This window comes from Heteronotia binoei, chromosome 2, assembly GCF_032191835.1.
Source record: "Heteronotia binoei isolate CCM8104 ecotype False Entrance Well chromosome 2, APGP_CSIRO_Hbin_v1, whole genome shotgun sequence".
NCBI classification, from domain to species: Eukaryota; Metazoa; Chordata; class Lepidosauria; order Squamata; family Gekkonidae; genus Heteronotia; species Heteronotia binoei.
The window spans coordinates 137,794,806-137,816,793 of NC_083224.1; positions in this window are offsets into that span (position 1 = coordinate 137,794,806).

The window sequence follows — 21,988 nt, forward strand, 5'->3', positions numbered from 1 at the left end:
AGCTGATAGAGATCACCTCCTCTGGAGAAAATGGCTGCTTTGAAGCATGGACTTTGTGACACTGTACTTTATCCATTTGGGCAATCCTTTTCCATATCAGCCCCCTTGTTCATTGTTATTGTTTTAATTAATTCCAAGTGAGCACATGACAGTACCTAGATGAACCTATGTTTGATGGAAGGGAGGGAGAAAGGAAGGGTTTGAAAATAATCAGTGTATGCAATGATTTCATTGTCAAATAGGGGAGGTGGGAATGAGCAAGCTGTGAAAAGCAGGCTGATCAATAGTCTCCTGTGATCAGATGATGTCAGGAATGTACAGGAATAAAAAGCAACCCAGCTCCATTGACCTTGACCCACTTTGATTAACAAATGTTTATTTACTTATATATGTATTTATTTTAAACATTTCTACACACCTTTCCTCTCAAATAGGACCCCCAGGGCACTGAACATCAAAATTTTAATACATTTGAAAAATTAAAACAGCATTTAAAATAAAGTATATCTAAAACATCTAAAATGTGTACCCAGCATGCTGGGGGTAAAGTAGATGACTGGGGGAAGGCAATGGCAAACCACCCCATTAAAAAGTCTGCCATGAAAATGTTGTGATACAACATCACCCCAGAGTCGGAGATAACTGGTGCTTGTCTAAGTATTATATATACTCTAGTTCTTTTGCAGAAGGCAAGACCCTTCTGGTACATTTGTTCCTGTAATTCCACTCCAAATACAAGTACACCCAACCATTAAGCATTTCCCCACTTGTTGTACATAGTGTTCATTTTCTCTCCAATAGTCTAACCAGTTTTGTCAAGCACACAGCAGCCTGAAGTGAGTTCCAGAAACCCTATGTGTGATCTTGCTCCTGTGGGGAAGAATCTGAGCCGGGAAGTGATTATTTTCCTCAGTCCTGCTCTCTGCCTCCTTCTTTAGCCCAAATGGGTAAATCCCAGAGATGCACAAGAAGTGTTAGGGGAGAATAAAGGAAAGAATTTTAGAAGATAAAACATGTTGTTTCATACATGCATCACACAAGGCTAGGTGCTTAAATTGGCAATAGTGCAAAGGGTTTGGACAGGTATTAATAAAGATAATAGCACCAAATATGCATACAGCACACTCTTCCATCTCATCTAAAGAGACTCCCACCCCAGTTTCAAGTGAATTGGACCAAGCGAGTTGATTTTACAGAATCCAGAATTAGATGCTTTTGGGGGAAGACTCGTTTCTCTCCACTGATTCCTAAAATGGTGGTCAGGCAGCAGCCTAGCAGAGGAACATTAGCAGGCCAAAACATTTTTTTAAACAAACACCCTGTCTGTATTTTCATACTCTTTCATACAGAGTATGTGGTATGTTTCCTTTCATAAAATGAAAATGGCTTTCTTGCCACCCCTCCCCCATTCCTTTCCATCCATCTGCCATTATTTCCTAGAGAGGAATTTTCAGGGAAGCTGGATTGGCTGTTTTCAGCCAAATGACACCAAAATTGTGGTGGAGTGACTGCTGTCTGTATTCTAATGAGCATCCAAGTGAATAAGGTCCATGAGCTTTATATCTTCCCAGTCAAAAGAGTTGCAAAGAACAAAAGAAGAGAAGGAAATCTGTAGCTTGTCTCCAAAGCTGATTGGCTGGAAGCACTCTGTGTTTCTCCCTTGCAAAGATCTGTTTGGAATGGTGAAATGCCATTGCTGAAAAAAATCAGTAGGATCAAGGAAGAATACAAGCACATGCTGTAGCCAGATAGCAGCAAATGAACTTGTAAGCAACATAAATTTCTTCAGAGGAGGGTTGTTCATTTTACTAAGAATCCTGGATTACCAACACTGTTCTAGAAAATGATATGAAACAATGATTTCCATGTAAGTTTTCCTTCCCCACTCAGTACTGCATATAAGGCTGTTTTCACGTGGAACCTTCCATGCCTGCCCTGACACTGGACAGATTTTAACTACGGTACCAAAAGGCTGACAGAAGTTCAATGGTGGTGAATTAGAGGGGCAGGCTGAGAGAAATAGGAAGAAAAAATGGAGCTGATGAAGGTGGGAGGAAAGTCTGAAAATCTGTACCTTCCTACCATGCTTTGAATATGATCTTTAAGGCGAAATCATATCAAAGCATCATGGGTGGACGGAATTCTGTAAACTGACAGAAAACCCAGAAGGCGGATAATTGCACGATGGTGTCAAGAAGATGCTTCTCACATGTCAGTTTGGCAGTCAAGGTGACAAATTGAAACTAAACATCTGTGTGGAAGCAGCCTAAAATGGGTTCCTCAAACATAAGTATGCCTAAAACTGATAAAACTGATATCCTCAAAAAGGATAAAGTCCAGAAAAAGTCTGGAAAAAGTCCAGAAAAGGGCAACTATAATGATTAAAGGTTTGGAACACATTCCCTATGAAGAAAGGTTAAATCACTTGGGGCTCTTTAGCTTGGAGAAACGTTGACTGCGGGGTGACATGATAGAGGTTTACAAGATTATGCATGGGTTGGAGAAAGCAGAGAAAGAAGTACTTTTCTCCCTTTCTTACAGTACAAGAACTTGTAGGCATTCAATGAAATTGCTGAGCAGCCAGGTTAAAACGGATAAAAGGAAGTACTTCTTCACCCAAAGGATGATTAATATGTGGAATTCACTGCCAAGCATAGCCAGCTTCAAGAGTGGATTGGATAAAAATATGGTCCATCAGTGGCTATTAGCCACAGTATATATATGTGTGTGCGTGTGTGCATGTGTGTATATATATATATATATATATATATATATATATATATATATATATATATATATATATATATATATATATATATATATATATATATATATATATATGTATGTATGTATGAACAACAACAATTTTTATTTATATCCCACCCTCCCTGCCGGAGCAGGCTCAGGGTGGCTAACAACATGATTCATACATTGGTTATACAAAATTGAATAAAACTACATTAACAGTTTAATTAAAATTCTGATTAAATTTCTAAAATTAATAAAATGTACTAGTGCTATGTTTACTTTTATGATGGCGGTTTTCTTGACAATTTCCTTCTTCGTCAGCGAAGGCCAATCGGAAGAGGATGGTCTTGCAGGCCCTGTGGAACTGTTCAAGGTCCCACAGGGCCCGCATTTCCTCTGGAAGTTGGTTCCATAGGCTTGGAGCCATACACACACGCATATATTGGCCACTGTGTGACACAGAGTGTTGGACTGGATGGGCCATTGGCCTGATCCAACATGGCTTCTCTTACGTTCTTATTAACATGTTAATCTTCTAAGGAATATATGGATAGATGATGACTGGGTGAGGCAGAAGGCAGAATGTGTTTGGATGGGGGCCTCATTTCAAAACATTTGAACAGGCTTTTATAGTTCCATTCACCCATATATCAAGGATGGCCAACGGTAGCTCTCCAGATGTTTTTTTGCCTACAACTCCCATCAGCCCCAGCCAGCATGCCCAATGGCTAGGGCTGATGGGAGTTGTAGGCAAAAAACATCTGGAAAGCTACCATTGGCCACCCCTGCCATATATTATGGCAGCTTTTTTGTGGTTTTAATTTTTCTCTTAAAGTGACTACTGGCATTCAGCTCAAGGTTAGGCATGTATAGTGCAGAATAGTACCTACACTGTGGCCACACTGTGGATTTCACATTGCAGAAGATAAGCGAATAAATACCTTAGTAATATTTTCTTACTGGTTCACCTGCACTTTTAAAGACCAGTGCTATTGTGTTAAGCTGATATAGATTTGGTGTGTCTGTGCATAGTCATAGACCCTTTTGTCATTATAGAGCACTGTTTTATTGGAACAAGAATTCCAATTTCAGAAGCAGCAAGCAGAAATATTTTTTGGAAAAAATCATGGCAAGCTTATAGGTTTGATAGAATAAAACACTGCTGTGTTCAGCCATGCTATTTGAAGGAAGCATTTTAGTTCCCAACATTCCCATTGGCAGGGAGGACTTGTAATTGCTATGGAGACTCTCTTGTTCCTTGAATGTACAAGAAAAGGGTTATACTTCAGGATAAGTGCCCCTAAGGGCAGGATAGAATAATCTGAAGAAATAGCTTTATTGCAATGAAGACCAAAAGTCACTGGAATTACAGTTGACAGTGTCAGCACTCCCATGATAGGAAGAATGGATGTTGAAGCCTCTCTTTTCATTGTTCTCTTGCTATAAGAACTAATGCACAGTTCTTTCAGAATATATTCAGAGTATGGCAAGAAGGTTCAGTCTCACTCATCTATGTGCACATGCACACATGAACTCATATGCACACAACCAACACAGAGATGAAGTAAATTAAATTGTGGCTTTTTGATTTGGCAATTTATTCTGCAAAGTGTAAGGATGTGAATTTTGTGGCCCAGAATTTACATTGCTGTTGCCCTTCATATTGAAAACCTTACAAACAAGACAAAAATCTTGGTGTAGGTGCCAGAGGATTTCTTGCCTGAAGTATCACCTTTTAAATCACAACTTCTCATTGATGGAACTTTCCCTTTGACTCATTCAGCAAATACTAGATTATAGCACCCTTTAAAAAGTAGTTGTGTAATCAAGGAAACCAAAGGGCATTGCATTTTAGTGTTGCATTTTAATACAGAGGTTGGTTACACTATGGAATTAAAGAATTTTGACTGCTTTCTATTTAAACTGTAGTATTTTATTGATCATGCACCTTTTTAGTCTGTTTCATATAAAATATCCTTGCATGTGAGAAACATTAAAGAATGATTTAAATGTACTTTGCATAGTAGATTTTATAATAAAGCAGCTCATAAGTTTCTCTTACTGTATAGCCAGGGTTTTTCCCTTGGGGGAATGCAGTGGAATGGAGTTCTGAAACCTCTTACTGGAAACAACATTCTAAAAAAAAAGTAGGTTTAAAAGTTCTTGAGGTGCATCCATGTGTTTATCCTTCATTTCTCTCAGCACAGTTCCATCATCTCTTTTTCCAGGAAAAAAGGCCTGTGTGTAGCCCAATCCTAATCAAGTCCCCTGAGTTCAGTGTATAGGGATCATAGCCAACAGTGCAATAGCCACAAGGACTATTTTCTTCTTGCTTAAAGGGATGTTAGTATTTGTCATCTTAATTTACATGTACAATCAAACAGATCAAAATTCTTTAGAAGCTGCTGTGATAACTAGTTTTTCTGTGAGAGGGTTTCACTTTATGAATCTATACCATTAGTGCAGAGCCTTCCTTGGGTGAAAAGAGTCATACTCTAGAGAAGAGGTATCCTTGCACTGGAAGAAGGCTCTGCTGCTAGTAGAACAGATTCATAGGATTAAACCCACAGCATTCAGTATGGGCAATGTCTACCAAGAAGTACTCCTGTATAATCCCCCTTGAAATTAACAGGAAACAAACTAGAGAAAATATGCTGCGAGTGGCTACATTGGTATTCTCCCATGGCAGTGCGTTCCCACTTATGCTTTCTCTGTAGCACTTTCTCTACCACTTAACTGTCTGCCTTGTCTTCTTTCTGCCTGTTCTAATATTCCTATTCTTTCATGTAGTTCAAAAGCCATTAGAAAGAGACACTACCCTTCCTGACTCTCCCTTAGTCTAGAGATGCTAATTTTTCCATGATGGTTCAGCTGAACACTTTACAGCATCCATTCACATGTCCTTGAATCAAGTCTCCAAATTGATGTAGCACACAAGTTACTAGCCAGCATCCCCTGGGAATCAAGAGTCAACTGTTCAAATGCCAGCTGACCTCAGCTATCTCACTTGGTGATCTTGTGCAAGCCACTTTTTCTGGCCGTAGCTCTCATATATACGGGAATGATATACACCAATCACACATTATTGGGTACTTCCTAGGAACACTGAAATAATGTGTATTTAGCTTGCTGGGGATAAACTGTAAATGACTGGGGAAAGCAATGGCAAACCATCCCATTAAAATGTCTGCCATGAAAATGTTGTGAAACAATGTCACCCCAGAGTTGGAAATGACTGGTGCTTGCACAGGGGATTACCTTCTTAGCTCCACTTAAAGTACTTTGAGAAAATAATGTATACATCATCAGGGCTGAGTTGAGACCGCTGGCTTGGGGCAGCAGCATGCCAACCCAGAAGTGAGCCAGCAGAAACAGAAGCACCCGAAAGCATCCAAAGGGTGCACAGCCCGCCACCAGAATAGGGATGGTCTGCAGACACCTCAGAGGAGTGTCCACAGCACTCATGTGCCCATCTGTCTCTCCCAGGGCACTTCCTGGCCATCCAGATGGCCAGGAAGGCTCCTCAGAGATGCCCCAGAGATTTGGTATCACCTTGGAAGTGGTACCTTTTTGAGGTGGCTGGAATGCAGGTTGGAAGGGGCAGGATGGGAACCAGATATGCGCGTTTGGACATGCTTTTTTTATCCATTTGCCAGCCATCCTTGGGGCAGTTTATACTGCTCATCTGGAACCAGCCCACTATTACAATTCTATAACAGTTTTGAGGTGGTGAGAATGAAGAGGTAAATGAATGTAGGCTGCTTATATTTAAATCTTATTGTTCCACCACAAATACACATTGCAGCCCCATCACAGCACATTCAACTCACTTTTCAGTAATACGTTTATATTATATACTTGTTTCTCCAGATTGCAACAAGAAGCACCTACCTGCATTTGTTGAATACACACTCTTAACACCTCAAAATGATTATGAGAATGGACCTTATGTGGTGTTAGGATCAGTTTCTTTTAAGCTCCTCTATGCATTAAAATATCCATGCTAAAAGCATTGTTGAGCTGCACGCTACTCACATACAGAGCTCAAATTCCATTATGAAATTACATACCTTCCCTTTACTAATATATGCTTTTCACTTCAGTGCCATTGGTGACTGGACAGCACCTTGTTCTGATTTGCAGATCTGGGAGGACGGCCTTCACAGCAGGGGTGATGTCATTGGTTAACCAGTTTCTTCTGCATCCCACACTCTACACAGCAGTTCCTCACTGTATTAGTTCTACCTGAAAAGAAAACACATAGCTTCCTTTATTCTGCAGTGAAACAAAGTGGTTTGGACACAATTTGGAGGAGAACTGCCAGAAACAACAAAATAGGCTTTAACTTAATAATGTTTCCATATATTTAGGTGCTCTTCTAGAATATATGACTCTAATTGATTTTTACCATTTTTTATGGAACACAACTGGTATAGTGGAAATTATCCTTTGGCACAACACCAGAATTTAAAAGAAGGGGGGGGGGGGATATAAAACTTTATGGAAGCTGATACTATTAAATTGTAGAAGGGTTGTTTTTTGGAGTTCCTTTCAGTGCCCTTCTCCCTGATGACTGCTATTAAAGGGAAAATAACCTTTTTTTTTAATAAAGCAAACGTACTAGTCTATTTTACTGGTGACAGTGATTCTAATAGTAAAATCATTCATAAAAGCATATTGTGCATTGAAATAGCTGATGTTAGTGCAATCATTTTCACATAAAAATGTTATTGCATTTGCAACTTGCCTTTTATGACTGAACATGGGTCTATTTTTTAAGCAATCTGTTTGTTGGAATCTTGAAAGAATGGATAATCTATGAGGTAGGATGGGGGGGGGGGTTTCCCATGAAAAAGAAAAGGTGGGTGTCTTGTTTACAGTCTTAGCTATTTAAAATGGATATTTGCAGCAATACTTAGAGACAAATGCTTTTGTAAGATTTTAAATGATACTAGCCATTTTATAGAACTCATTGTAGGTCTAGCAACAGTATTGTTTTTAGTAACTATGAAGGGGGGTCCTCTTTTTTTTAAAAAAATGTGTGTGTATGTTTTTAAAAATGTAATATCAGTTTCTTCAACAACTAAATTGACTGTCATAATGTCCCCGGTATTCGATCTGCTCAGCTAGTTCTAGCAGTGGAGTGAGAAATAATACCAGCTGAATTCAGCTAAAGGTATTTAAAACAAAGTAAAATGCTAAGCCATTCTAGTCTCTATTGTAAAAGTTGTGGCTGTAGTTCCTCAAGAGACCACTATGTGCAGATGGATATTTGTTCCACAGTGCTCCCATGGAGCTGATTGGGACAGTCACAAAGCATTTGAAAAGTAGAGGCACAATCAACAGACTAAAAAAACCTATGCAACTGCTAGTACAACTGTTCTGCATCTCTGTGCCCCACATTACACTTCTTTCCCCAGTGTTCTCCATTTTTTCCTTCCTACACTCTCTGTTTTGCATAATCCATGTATGGTAGGTCCCTTCCCCCTCCTTAGACTATTTCTTGCCTCCATGCCTTCTTCCAAGCAATTCTCTAGATTTTATGTGGCCCATCATTTTCTAATCTACTTTTGTTTTACATTTTAAGGGGAGAGGCCATGGTTCAGTGGTAGAACATCTGTGTGGCATGCAGAAGGCCAGGTTCAAATTTGACTCTCCATTCCATATCTGCATCATGTTGCAAGTCTTTTTTTTTTAATCCCTGTGTGGTCCATATGGCTACACATTGCATGGAAAAAGGAGCCAATTGATACTGGAAAGTCACAATGTAGCAGATGTCCCACCATTAACAGAAACAGTAGTCTGCATATTACATATTTTTTTTACATATATGCAATCTATTTCAGACAAAACAGGAGTTTAGGTATACTGTTAAGGAAATGGTTCCATATGTTTATGAAGGTGGCTTTGAGAGAAGAAAGGAAGGAACAAAGGAAAGGGAAATTTCTAGTAAAAACATCACCGTACAAATCATTTGTACTTGCGAGAGAGAGAGAAATTATAAGATAACCTATTTTAAAGTTACATTCTTAAGTAAAATCTTCATGAAGATTGTAGTTGAACAAAAGGAACACATTTAATTATGTTCCACTGAGGCTAACAATGAAAGGAGTTTGGCAGCGCCTTACAGACTAATAGGCGGATTGTGGCATGAGTTTACATGTACTACAACCTACTTCTTCATTCAAAGGCAACATCAGATATTTTTCAGCTGATGCTTTGATTTCCAGTAAGATGTGAATGTGTTTGGTACAGAATTTTCATGTAAAATATTTTCACAAAGTCAAAGAAAAAAGAATTGATTTGGGGCCTGCATTCAGTTATGAAATGTTTTTGTGCATGAATCTAATAACATGGTACCCATGGAACCTTTTGGAAAGATCTGTCATTTCATCTAGCTATTTATGTAAACCCTGAAAGGAAGCATCAGAATGCAGTGCTGTGAAAAGCACATTTACAGATATATCCCTGTTTTTCTATACTTTCTGATGGATAAAACTAGATGTGATGTGAAAGATCCAAGATTAGGATTTCATGCAGTTTTTAATCTAATTATCAGTGTTGTGAGTTGCTTTGGAGACTGAGGAAAGGCTGCTGGGAAAGGGAATATTTATCCCTGTCCTCTCATTGCTTTTCTGTTATTTAAATAATCACCTCCCTGCAAAGCTGCATCTAGTTTGGCCCTGAGCCCTTAGTGCTGCCTACTGCAGTTTATTTTTGTTGTTGTTGAGATGAGATAATAACAGATGTAACTATTCATTGGAAAAAAATGCTGGTGAAATTAAAACTGAGCCTTTTGCAATTTAAAAAATGTTTTGTTAGAAGAAGCCTCTTTAGTTGTCTGATGTATACAATGTCCATAGTGGAAAATTTAAAAATACTAGCCAACTGCTAGCAGGATGCTTATTTCCCTTGTGCTCTCTACCTGCCCCCCACCAGTGACTGTTGAAGTAATTCTTAAGGTTATGATATTTAAGCGAGTGGGGCTGCAGTGAGGAAGGGGTGGGCTGAAATCTCTCCTCCTCTCCTTCCATAAGCACAGCTATGCTGAGAGAGAATGAAGGGGCAATTTCATCCCATCCCCCCTCCACACAACAGTCTGCAAGGCTGTTTGACCCTACCAGTTCTATAAGACCAAGGATGATCTTTCCATAGGTTGAAAAAAAGTGTTGGACAGGAGGGAGAGGAATTGGGGGTAGGGGGGGTGGGGAGAAAATCAGCATTCAATTCACTATCAGCCACTATATTATTTGGGGCCAATTTATCAGATGACGATAGTGTTATATTTCTACAGGTTCCAAGTTGTGCAGACAGGTCAATCACCTTATTGAAAATTACACAAATAGATGTTTAAAATGAAAGCATAATTTTTTTACAGAGTTCTCCTAAAGCATCCAGTTGTTGCAACAGAAATGCTAGCATTGTTTCTAAGTCATGTTTTCTGCATTAAACATGCATCTGAAAATTGGGTCAAGGTGAATTCATAAGTTTCTTGACAAGATTTTTACTCATCCATCCTTTCTATCCATTTCCATACAATTTAGAGTTTGCCTATCACAAAAGCCATTGAATGCTGTGCCTGTGGTCACAAAAGTCAACCTCAGGAAGTGACAATATTTGTGGCATAATGAGGTCTGTAAAGAGTCATCTCATTAATAAGTTTTACAGTATTCATATTTGGTTGTTGCAGATATGATATATATTTTCCTTGGTCTCTGTAAGAAACTGTCAGCCCATAAATTATTTGGAGGACAGCTTGCTGGACAGCCTTTTCTTTTTGAGATCACTTCATCACTGTTTGGTTTTCATTAGTTTGGGCTTATTTGGATGGTCATAAGGAAACCATGATTATCAAAGATTTCAGGTTTTCACGGCTGGTAACATCATTAGGGTTTGTAGAATCTTTCGGGCCCAAGTGCCGTGTTCTACTGGAGAAAGTTTTCCTTCCAGACGTTTCGTTCTCAGCTGCGGAGAACATCCTCAGTGGCGTTGCAGCCGGAGTAGGCGCTCTGACCTTCTTGGCTGCTGTGCGTTGACCTTCTTGGCTGCTGTGCGTTGCCACTCAACGCACAGCAGCCAAGAAGGTCAGAGCGCCTACTCCGGCTGCAACGCCACTGAGGATGTTCTCCGTAGCTGAGAACGAAACGTCTGGAAGGAAAACTTTCTCCAGTAGAACACGGCACTTGAGCCCGAAAGATTCTACAAACCCTAATGAAACCATGGTTGTACTGCTTCTGAACAAAATAACTCTGGAACAGTTACCACCCAGTTTTAAATGTACCATTTTGAGGTAAGGTAACTGAGAGACTCTAGCTGAACAGTTCCAAGATTTTCTGGATGACACATCAGTGTTGGACTCATTCCAACCATGGGATGGAAATGGTGTTTGTTACCTTAACAGATTATCTCCATAGGCAGCTCGAGCAAGGCAGGACAGCACTGCTACTGTTACTAGATCTTATAGAAGGGTCAGCATGGTCAGTTATGATCCATTGACCCACTGTCTTGCCAATTCTGCAGGGCCTGAAAGGCAGAGATATTCCACCAGGCCTTTAGTTGAGGACAGTGATGGTTGCCATCTTGGTTGGCACTTTCCTGTATTCTTCATGCTTACTTTGCCCCCTTCCCCCCTGCCTGCAGAGCGGCCAGCAGTTTGCAAATCTGGAAAATTAATGAATTAGTATTTGCCATCTGTTCTTACAATGTATTTTGTTCTTTTTGTTTTATTTTGTTTTTTGAAGAAGAAGACTGCAGATTTATACCCTGCCCTTCTCTCTGAATCAGAGACTCAGAGCTGCTTACAATCTCCTATAACTTCTCCCCCCACAACAGACACCCTGTGAGGTGAGTGGGGTTGAGAGGGCTCTCACAGCAGCTGCCCGTTCAAGGATAACTCCCACAAGAGCTATGGCTAACCCAAGGCTATTCCAGCAGCTGTAAGTGGTGGAGTGGGGAATCAAACCCGGTTCTCCTAGATAAGAGTCCGCACAATTAAACCACTACACCAAACTGGCTCCAAACACCAAACATTTGCTTTATTTGGCAAATGTTTTAAATGTTTCTGTACCCAGAGTCCTGCAGAATTAACAACAACAACACCTGCAGCCACCTAGAGGTATATCTGAAATATGCAGATCTTGCCTGCACATGTTCCCCTTCAGGCACTACATCAATAATGCTATGCCCCAAAATGGGAAGCACTGCTACATCCAGATGGCTGTGGATGCTGTGTTTTCTAATACCTTCTAAGGTATGTAGGTCTGAAGATATTCTACAGTGTCACAGATCCCACTATCATAACTGAGCCTTTAGGCTACAGTAGGTGATCTGCAATTCTGTAGGATTTAAAATCAGCCAAACATCATTATTCTATATTTACCCTAGAAGAACAATTAATATATTTATGTCAATTAACCCAAGGGAACAATTCCCAACATATGCCTACACTTCTGCTGGACTCAGGTCTTTTCCCTGTGTCCTAATGTCTGCACTTTCTGCCTTTAGAGTGGTGTCATCTGCATATCTGAGGTTGTTGATGTTTTTCCCGGCAATCTTAATTCCGGCTTCTGCTTCATCTAGGCCAGCATTCCGCATGATGCACTCTGCATATAAATTAAAAAAGCAGGGTGACAATATACATCCTTGTTGACTTCTTTTCCTATTCTAACCAATCAGTTGTTCCATGTACTGTTCTGACCGTTGCTTCTTGACCCTTATACAGGTTTCTCAGGAGACATGTGAGGTGGTCTGGTACTCCCATCTCTTTAAGGACTTGCAACAGTTTGTTGTGATCCACAAGAGCAAAGACTTTAGCATAGTCAATGAAACAGAAATAGATGTTTTTCTGATACTCCCATGCTTTCGCCATAATCCAGCAAATGTTAGCAATTTGATCTCTAGTTCCTTGACCTCTCTGAAACCCAGCTTGAATTTCTGGTAGTTCCCGATTTACATACTGCAGAAGCCTAGCTTGTAGGATTTTTAACATGACCTTGCTGGCATGTAATATGAGTGCAATGGTGTGATAGTTTGAACATTCCTTGGCATAACCCTTCTTTGGGATTGGAATATAAACTGACCTTTTCCAATCCTATGGTCACTGTTGCATTTTCCAAATTTGTTCACATAATGTGTGCATCACTTTAACAGCATCATCTTTTAGGATTTTGAATAGCTCAACTGGGATTCTGTCATCTCCGCTCACTTTATTGTTAGTAATGCTTTCAAAGGCCCATTTGACTTCACACTCCAGGATGTCTGGCTCAAGGTCAGCGATTTCATTGTCATGGTTGTCAAAGACATTGAGATCCTTCTTGTATAATTCTTCTGTGTATTCTTGCCACCTCTTCCTGATCTCTTCTGCTTCTGTTAGGTCCCTACCATTTTTGTCCTTTATCATGGCCATCTTTGCTCTGGGTTCTCAGCTGTGGCCTGTCCATCTTGGGTGGCCCTGCATGGCATAGCCCACAGCCTCACTGAATCACACGAGCCCTCTCACCATGTCAAGGCAGCAATCCATGAGAGGGCAGAGCAGTTTACAATCTCCTTTATCCTCTTTCCTCACAACATACACTCTGTGAGGTAGGCAGGGCTGAAAGAGCTCTCATAGAAGCCGCCCTTTCAAGGCTATGGCTGACCCAAGGCCATTCCAGCTGCTGCAGGTGGAGGAGTGGGGAATCAAACCTGGTTCTCCCAGATAAGATTCCACACATTTAACTATTCTAAACTATTCTAAAGAATAGGGGTGACTGTAGAGAAATCCTTAGATACTACAGAGGTCAAGTGTATCTGTTTGGTCACTGTGAAGGCAGATAAATGTCCAGCAGAATTCTGTATCACTGCCATGGACAACTATAATCTTACAAGCCAGGAGTTGATCAGTGATAATGTAAAACAAGTTGTCAAAATATATCACAACTTTCAAAGGAGTTGAAAATTTCTAGCTGTAGTAACAGATTACTCTATCTATAAGTGATATAAACTAAAAATAATTGAATTATGTTATTGTCCATCAAGCAGTAACTTTACCTTACTAAGAACGGCTGAATCCCTTCCGTTACAATTATGCTTGCCCCGTTGTTCTAAAGATACTTTAACTAATAAGGTGGGTCTTAGATTAATTAAATTCTGCATAGCACACAATGCTATAATATTTAATGGTCTGTCCAAATTTCTGGCTGCAACTGATTTTTCTTTTTTTTTCCACACGGAGTTGCAGTGTGATAGATTTTTGTTTGGGTTCACCCAACCTTCTGTCATCTATTGATAACTTTTACATTGATTCACGCACGGAAAGTGACCACTTGCCCCTAATTCTATCCTTAAGATTGGATCTGGAGGTTAATATGGTATCATCTTCCCAATCTGTGAAGGCCTCTAAGAATGTTCTAAAAAAAATAAAGTGGTCCCAGGCCCTAGAAAGGGAGTTTTCTTCCCTCTTTGACTATGAAGCACTGTGCAGATTAAGGGATTCAATCATAAATTCCAATTCAGATGATACAATCCTTTCAGAATTCTCATTATTAATTGATTACTGTAGTGCTAAAGCTAAACCTGTGATCTTGTCTAGGTCCAGTTTCTCTAGCTGGTTCGATACAGATTGTTTAGCTTGGAAACAAGAACTGAGAGCACTATTTAAAGAGGCCTGTCACTCCAAAGACCCAACAAAAATTAAGGCCTATATTGCTTATAAGACAGCCTACCTGGAGCTTATTACACCCCAAAAGAAAGTTTTCTTTCAGAATAAATGGCCCCACTTTACCACTCGATAAAATCTAATGATAATAAGGCTTTCTGGAGAATCATTTCGGGTAATCTAAAAAACAATTCTGTTACTGACCCAAATATTTCTGCGCAAACATGGGTTGATTACTTCTCTAACATTTTTGCTACTCCATGTGTATCCCCTCCTATCTTAGCAACCCTACAGTTACTGATATGCCAGTCTGGCCTCCAGTAACTCTAGAGGAAATCAGTGATTTATTGAAGGATTTAAAAGTGGGTAAAGCACCAGGCTCTGATGGCCTTCCCACTGAGGTATTCACAAAGTTTGCCAATTGATGGCTCTTGCCACTTGCAAAATTGTTCTCTTTCATTGATCTGCATGGCTCCATCCCTGACTCTTGGCTTGATTCTATAATTATCCCAATTTACAAAAGGGGGGGGGGATTGGAGTTACCAGAACATTTCTGCCCCGTTAGTTTTTTTATCTATAGTGGGCAAATTGTATGCCAAACATTTAGAACTCTGATTAACTGACTGGATGCGCCTAGGCAACATCATAGGTCCTGAACAAATTGGCTTCTCCAAAGGCAAATCTGCTATGGACTGTTGCTGCACTCTGGCCTTCCTTGCTGAAAAATATATGCATACTGGGACAAAAAAATTATATGCTGCCTTCATCGCATTTGATTCAATAGATAGAGCCCAACTATGGATTAAGCTAGGTTACCTGGGAATGGACCCTAGTCTGCTGTTTCTCTTGAGGCAACTTCATTCTGATACTTTTTGCCAAGTGAAATTTTCTTCTAGTGGTGACTTGATTAGCAAAATCCCAGTGCTAAAGGGGGTTAAACAAGGTTGTGTGCTGGCCCCACATTTTTTAATTTATTTTTAACTGACCTGGTACAATTTTTGAACCCTATTAATGGTCATCCACCTAAACTAGTAGGCTGAGCGGTCCCCTTATTACTTTATGCCAATAATACTACCATCCTCTCTTGCACAAATGTGGGCCTGCAAAGGTATTTGAATGCCTTCTATGACTACTGTAATTGTAATTCACTATCTATCAATTAAGCAGTTGTCTTTTCAAATTGCTGGCATCCACAGAGATGGTTTATTGGCAACTCAACAATTGAGCAAACAATTTTTTTAAAATACTTGGGGATCACTTTTAATCACAAGTTAAGCTGGGTTTCACATCATAACAACACCGTCAACTTGGCTAAATGTTCGGTTGCTCAAATTAAACAGTTTTTCTTTGCAAGGGGCAACCAATTAGTTCCGGCAGTAATTAAGGTTTTCAAAGCTAAAACACTAGCCCAAATTCTCTATGGTATCCCTATATGGATCTCAGCATTTACCAGGAAAGTGGAGGGCATTCAAGCCTCATTCTTTAGACAAATTCTTGGTATGCCAAAATGTGTGTCCTACTTTGCTCTCTGCTCTGGTGGGCCAGTCTTTGGTGGAGAAAAAAGCCTGGATTGCAGTGTTTAAATTCTGGCTCAAAATTTACTTTAGAACAGATCCTAACAGCCTCCTTGATTGTATGAAAAGAGACCCATATATTTCATCCTGGTCAGCAGTTCTTATGTCCAAACTTCACCAGTTGGGGATAGAGGTTGATGATTTTTTTACTTCTGATGAGTCATATATCTTCAGATGTATTAAACTGAGACTGTTGGAGTTGGAGGAAACGTCCAACAGACCCTTATATTTGCTCCCCAGCTTCCTTAGGTCTTTATGTTTTCTGCGGCAAAATGCCCCATTATCTATCAGACTTAACCATTCCAAGTCATCGCAGGGCATTTATGTTGGCTAGACTAAATACATTTCCTTCCAAAGTTTTACAAGGGAGATATCAAGTCCCTTTAGGCGACAGACTCTGTTCCTATGGAACGAATATTCCCAACTCAATTCAGCATATATTGCTTGATCGTTCCTTTTATCATAATCTCCGTAAAGATTTATTTTGCAAGCTTTCTTTCTCCCCAGATTTGTCTATTCTGCCACCCTGTTATTATTTATTGAATGATACTGAGGGGGAGGTTAGCGAGGCTGTGGCAAAATTACTGGCTGACATCCTTAAAATTAAATCTGACCATGTATGAATGCATCTGTAAGCTCGGTTTCATTTTGATTTTATCTCCAATGTTTAATTTTTTTATATTCTGTGTAGTTTTATTTGCAGCTATTATGCCATTAAAGGTTTGGTATGGTATGGTACCTTACTAAGAATTTGCTAATAGCTCAAATTCATCTATTTGCACCAGCATATATTTCAAATACAAAACCTCAAAATACTAACAAGAAGAAGAAAATATTGGATTTATATCCCGCCCTCCACTCCAAAGAGTCTCAGAGTGGCTCACAATCTCCTATACCTTCCTCTCCCACAACAGACACCCTGTGAGGTGGGTGGGGCTGGAGAGGGCTCTCACAGCAGCTGCCCTTTCAAGGACAACCTCTGCCAGAGCTATGACTGACCCAAGGCCATGCTAGCAGGTGCAAGTGGAGGAGTGGGGAATCAAACCTGGTTCTCCCAGATAAGAGTCTGCACACTTAACCACTACACCAAACTGGCTCTCTACACTACACCAAAAAAAGATCAGCTGATAGAAGTTTGAGTGAACTACCATAAAAATCACCAAAAAAATTTCTATATTAAATTGGTATTTCAGAGCAAATTTCAGCTTCCAGTAATTTTCATCTTTGTATTTTATAGCGTCAATTAAAAATGCCAGATATTGAAGACTTTATCCCCATATTTACTAAGGAAGACTTTATCCCCATATTTTCTTTTTTAAAAACCTATTATTTTAGATAACTTTCAAATAATATGTTGGGAAATATTGGATTAACTTGGGGCTCCTATTCCTAAAGTGAGACAAAGAGTGTGTTGATCTAATTGGCATCTATATTGGAGCCCACTAGTAGTTCCATATAAGATGGTTCAAGCTTTCCACATAAAAATAATGCGTAGTATGTTGCGTATATTCTCACTAAATCAAAAGGATAGTGCAGGGGTGGCCAAACTGCGGCTCACACATATTGTGTGGCTCTTGAAGCCCCCACTGCCTCATCAACCATCTTGGAGAAAGCACTTTTTAAATTACTTTTGCAAGCCAAGCCAGCCAGCAGCAGCTTGGTGAAAGCATTTAAAGTTAACGTTGCTTTCTTTCCACATCTCCTTCCCTCCCCCCATCTATTTGCCTTCCTCCCTCCCCCCATCCCTCCTTTCCTTCTTGTCTTGCAGCTCTCAAACATGTGATGTTCGTGTCTTGTGGCTCACAAACATTTGACATTTACTCTATGTGGCTTTTATGTTAATCCAGTTTGGCCACCCCTGGGATAGTGTAAGAATCATCACCTTGAAAATGCCTTGTAATTAGTCTTAATTCAGTCTTCCAAAAATTGCTTCTGTATTAACTCCTTTCATATCCAGAAGACTGACTTTGCCGTAATTGGACAATATGCAGAAGCCAGCACACAGTCAATCATGTAATACTTTATCAGTGCAAGCAAATGTACAGTGTTCCAAGCCTGTTGACTTCGATGAACTTAGAAGGGTAAAATTCTATTTAGGATTGCACTGTAGGTGATCAAAAATAGATAACCAATAACCATTCAGAAATTGTATGTATGTGTAGAGAAAATGGGTGATACAAGATAATAAGATTCAGAATAGAAAATGACTCTTGGTTAGTATATATGTGTATTAATTATATGTGAATTAATTGGAGAAAAAAATTATATTGTATATTGCGGATGAACAGTATAGTAGATTGATAGAATTATGTGGCAGATAACCTGTATTAATGTTCACTGTAGATTTTAATTTAATAAATTGTTAATGCAAAAAAAGAAATTGTATGTATATTCCTTTAAGTTTAATCTTACCAATGCTGTTCCCCGTAGCCTAGTGTTTTTGTCTAACATAAGATGTGGTGAATACATGACAAGGAGATAGCATTAGTTTAATTTGTTGATAGTAGCCAAAATGTTATGTGTAATCCTTCAGTTTCAGAATTTCTGTATAAAGTATTGGTGTTACGGTATGACTCACAAACTATATCCAGCTTAAATGAGAAGAAAGACTTATGAATGAATATGGGCAAAGTTTATAAATTTACTTCAGATTTTGTACAGGATATAAACCAAACTATTTGTGATCATATATTTGGTAGTTTGATAACATCTATAAATAAGGACCCAAATTCAAGTTTGTGAACATCTCCTCCTGGATATCACTTCTTGTGATATGCTTGTTTTAGCTGTACCTTTGCATAGAAGGATAGAAAAGAAAATCCAAAGTACTAATAGGTAAGATTTAGCATAAAGAATACTGTGCTGTAGAACTGGCTCTCTTTTGTTTTAAATGCCTGAAGAAATGGGGCAACAGGAGACTTAGTTTATTTTCATTCTAAATGGAACTTGGATTACTATTTAAAAGTTTCATTTGTGAGAAGAATTCCCTTAATGAAAGAAGAAATTGATAAGACTGGAAGATATTACTGTATTTTGAATGAGAGAAGTTCCATTCCATCTAATAACATTTTTTTCACATTGCTCCTTTGAGTTGAATAAAGAAGCTGCATTCCACAGTTGCATTTACATTGGAAGTAAGTGGTTTTTGAGTATCAACTACCATGTAAAATATAATCAGTCAGAATTAAAGAGGTTCCTATGTGAATGTTCTTTATGATGATGGTTGTGATGTAGGGGTGAAATGGGATAGAAAAAAAACAACAGAAATAGTAACATTGCAACCCCAGATGGAATAAAAAGGCAGACAACAGTTGTTGGGAAATGGGCCACTTTATTAACTGAACACAGAAACAACAGGCAAGGAGAACTATGAGGACAAGCCCTGGGGTCACCCTGGACCCCGCCAAGTCCTACAAGGGCGAGCCACCCAACCCCCGGTCGTAGCCATACCAAGATGGCTATAACCAGGCGGCAGACCAAGCACGTCATCCCCCCGAGCCAACCCCAATCACCAGAAAGGGGCGCAAAGGGGGGGATACATGCGCCCGATCCGTATTCCAGGACATTGAGCCGTAAAGCCCATCTGCCTATCGTACGGATCGTACGCACAACCACGGTGCAGAGACCTGAGTGCTCGCCGGCAAGGTCAGAATCCCTTGCAAATTCCGCCAACCGCAATGCCAAGCCTCTGCTTAGGCATTAGCGACCCCCGGGAGGCCCAAAGCCTCCCGAAGACCTTGCCTCAGTTCTGTCAAAAAGGCCCAGTTCCCGGCATCAGACAGATGTACCCCATCTGGCCGATAAAGCGCAGCATTGTGCACGTCAATGCCTGGGTGCGGAAGGAAGGTGCCCAGACCTCCTTCCAGGGCCAACCGCAGGGCCCGATTTGCCTGCAGGGTTCCATGCGGACTGCCAGTATCTCCGAGGCAAAATTGCCGACCAAATGATCCGGACTCCGGGCCAACGCCTCGCGATGACCCGCAAGTCCGCAATCGCCTGCAGGGAAAGGGCCCTGCCCTGCAAAAGACCCAGGTAGTTCCCGCCCAGGTGAACAACTAAGAAATGGGGGGGGGGGAACGGGGCCGACTGTCAAACAACAGTGACAACAACTGGGCCCATCGAAGTCCCCTTCGCCCCAACCACTCAACCGTAGCTCACTCGCTCAGTCCGAGCTGCGAACCCAGCGACGAACTTCTTGTGAAATGGGCCGCCCAAAAGACCATGCTGTGACCGCATATGAGGATCCTCAGCCTCCCATGTTGAGCCACAGCACCTGAAACAAGAAAATATAGTCAGAACAAACAGTAACGTAACCTTCCCCCTACCATGCACTAGGGGAGCAATAATGGGCGAACGTAGGATCTATAAGCCAGAGATCTCCATTGCCCAACCCGTTGGATTGCCGGTCCAGGATACCCCATAGCCGCAGCCGTCGAAGCCGCGCCAATCCTAAAAGAGTGGGTCCCAAAACGGAAACCCCCCAGACCAAGATTACCCAACGCCCGGGCGGTCACCGCCCAAAACTGATACTTCGTGAGAGGGGCACCGCCCTCATGTCGGAAAAGAGGTCCAGGTTCCTCACCTCTTAATTGGCAGTATGCTCGCATCGCCAGAACCGGACAAAGCCCTGGTTCAGAGCAAGGGCCTAGCATAATCGTGGTGCCCTTGCCCCGTTGGTCCGTTTTGGATCTATGCACCTGCAACCACACCTTCTCTCCCTTAAACAACACATCCCCCTTCTGTAGTGCGGTGTCCGATGTGTCCCTCCGCGAAGACTGGACCAACTCGCTAATACGAAGGGCTCCGAAAAAAGCTGCAAGGGCCACAGCATGAAACAGGACCATCTCGTAGTCCGAACTGCAAACACTGGGCCACTCATCTCCCAAACCCCGCAGAATGGTGGGAGATATGGGTTCTCTGGTGTCAGTTCTCCGCCCGTGTTCCCTGGACCAGCCCTCAAGCATCTTCCTGATTCTAAAATCATCGCCAGTGGCTGGAAAACCCTGGGCTCTACTGAGAAAAGACAACGCCGCCAGCTGGCCCCTAATTGTTTTAACCATCAAACCTTTTGACTTCTGATCCACACAAAACTGCATTAAATGAGCCACCGGGATGGGCCAAACCTCTCCCAGCCCGGTGGCCTGGTGATATACCTTGAACAGCGATGCCGCACGGTTGTAGACCCTCCAAGTACTCGGGGCCAGCGCTAAAAGGATTGCCCTACCGGCTTCGGCCTGCCAAGTTGCCAAAGGTGTGCTGGCATCCGAGTCGGGTGAGCATCAGCCTCCGGGGCGAGAAGACGGAACCGCTCCATCTGTCGGCGAGACAGGGCGTCCACCCCGTTATTAACTCCCGGCACATGCCTAGCCACGAATACAATGTTTAACTGCAAACAGCGCAGAACAAAGGCTCGGACGAGCGACATCACTGGCTTAGATTTGGAAGCCAAAGAGTTAACCACGTGAACAACAGCTAGGTTGTCGCACCAAAAGTGCACGACCTTATCCGCCATCTGCTCTCCCCAAATATAAACTGCCACAACTATGGGAAAAAATTCTAGTAGAGTTAAGTTTCTGCAAACGCTACTGTGGAGCCACTCCACGGGCCATGGTTCAGCGCACCAGTGGCTTCTGAACAAAACTCCAAAACCCATGGAGCCAGCCGCATCGGATGAAATCTGGAGGTCAGCCTCGAGCAACAGATCATCCCTCCAAAAGGACACTCCATTGAACGAAGCCAAAAACTCCTCCCATACCTCAAGGTCACAGCGGATACCCTCAGTTATCCTGACCCTGTGATGCGGCCAGCGTATGTTTGCCATAGCGTCATAAAGGCGCCGTATGAAGGCTCTCCCGGGGGCGACCACCCTACATGCAAAGTTTAGGTACCCCACCAGCTGCTGTAGCTCGAGAAGTGATACCTTGCGCCTGTCCCTCAATGCGCGGAGCCTGATCCTAATCTGGCAAACCTTATCCTCAGGCAACCGGGAAGTCTGTTGTACTGTATCCAGCTCTATGCCCAGAAAAGTGAT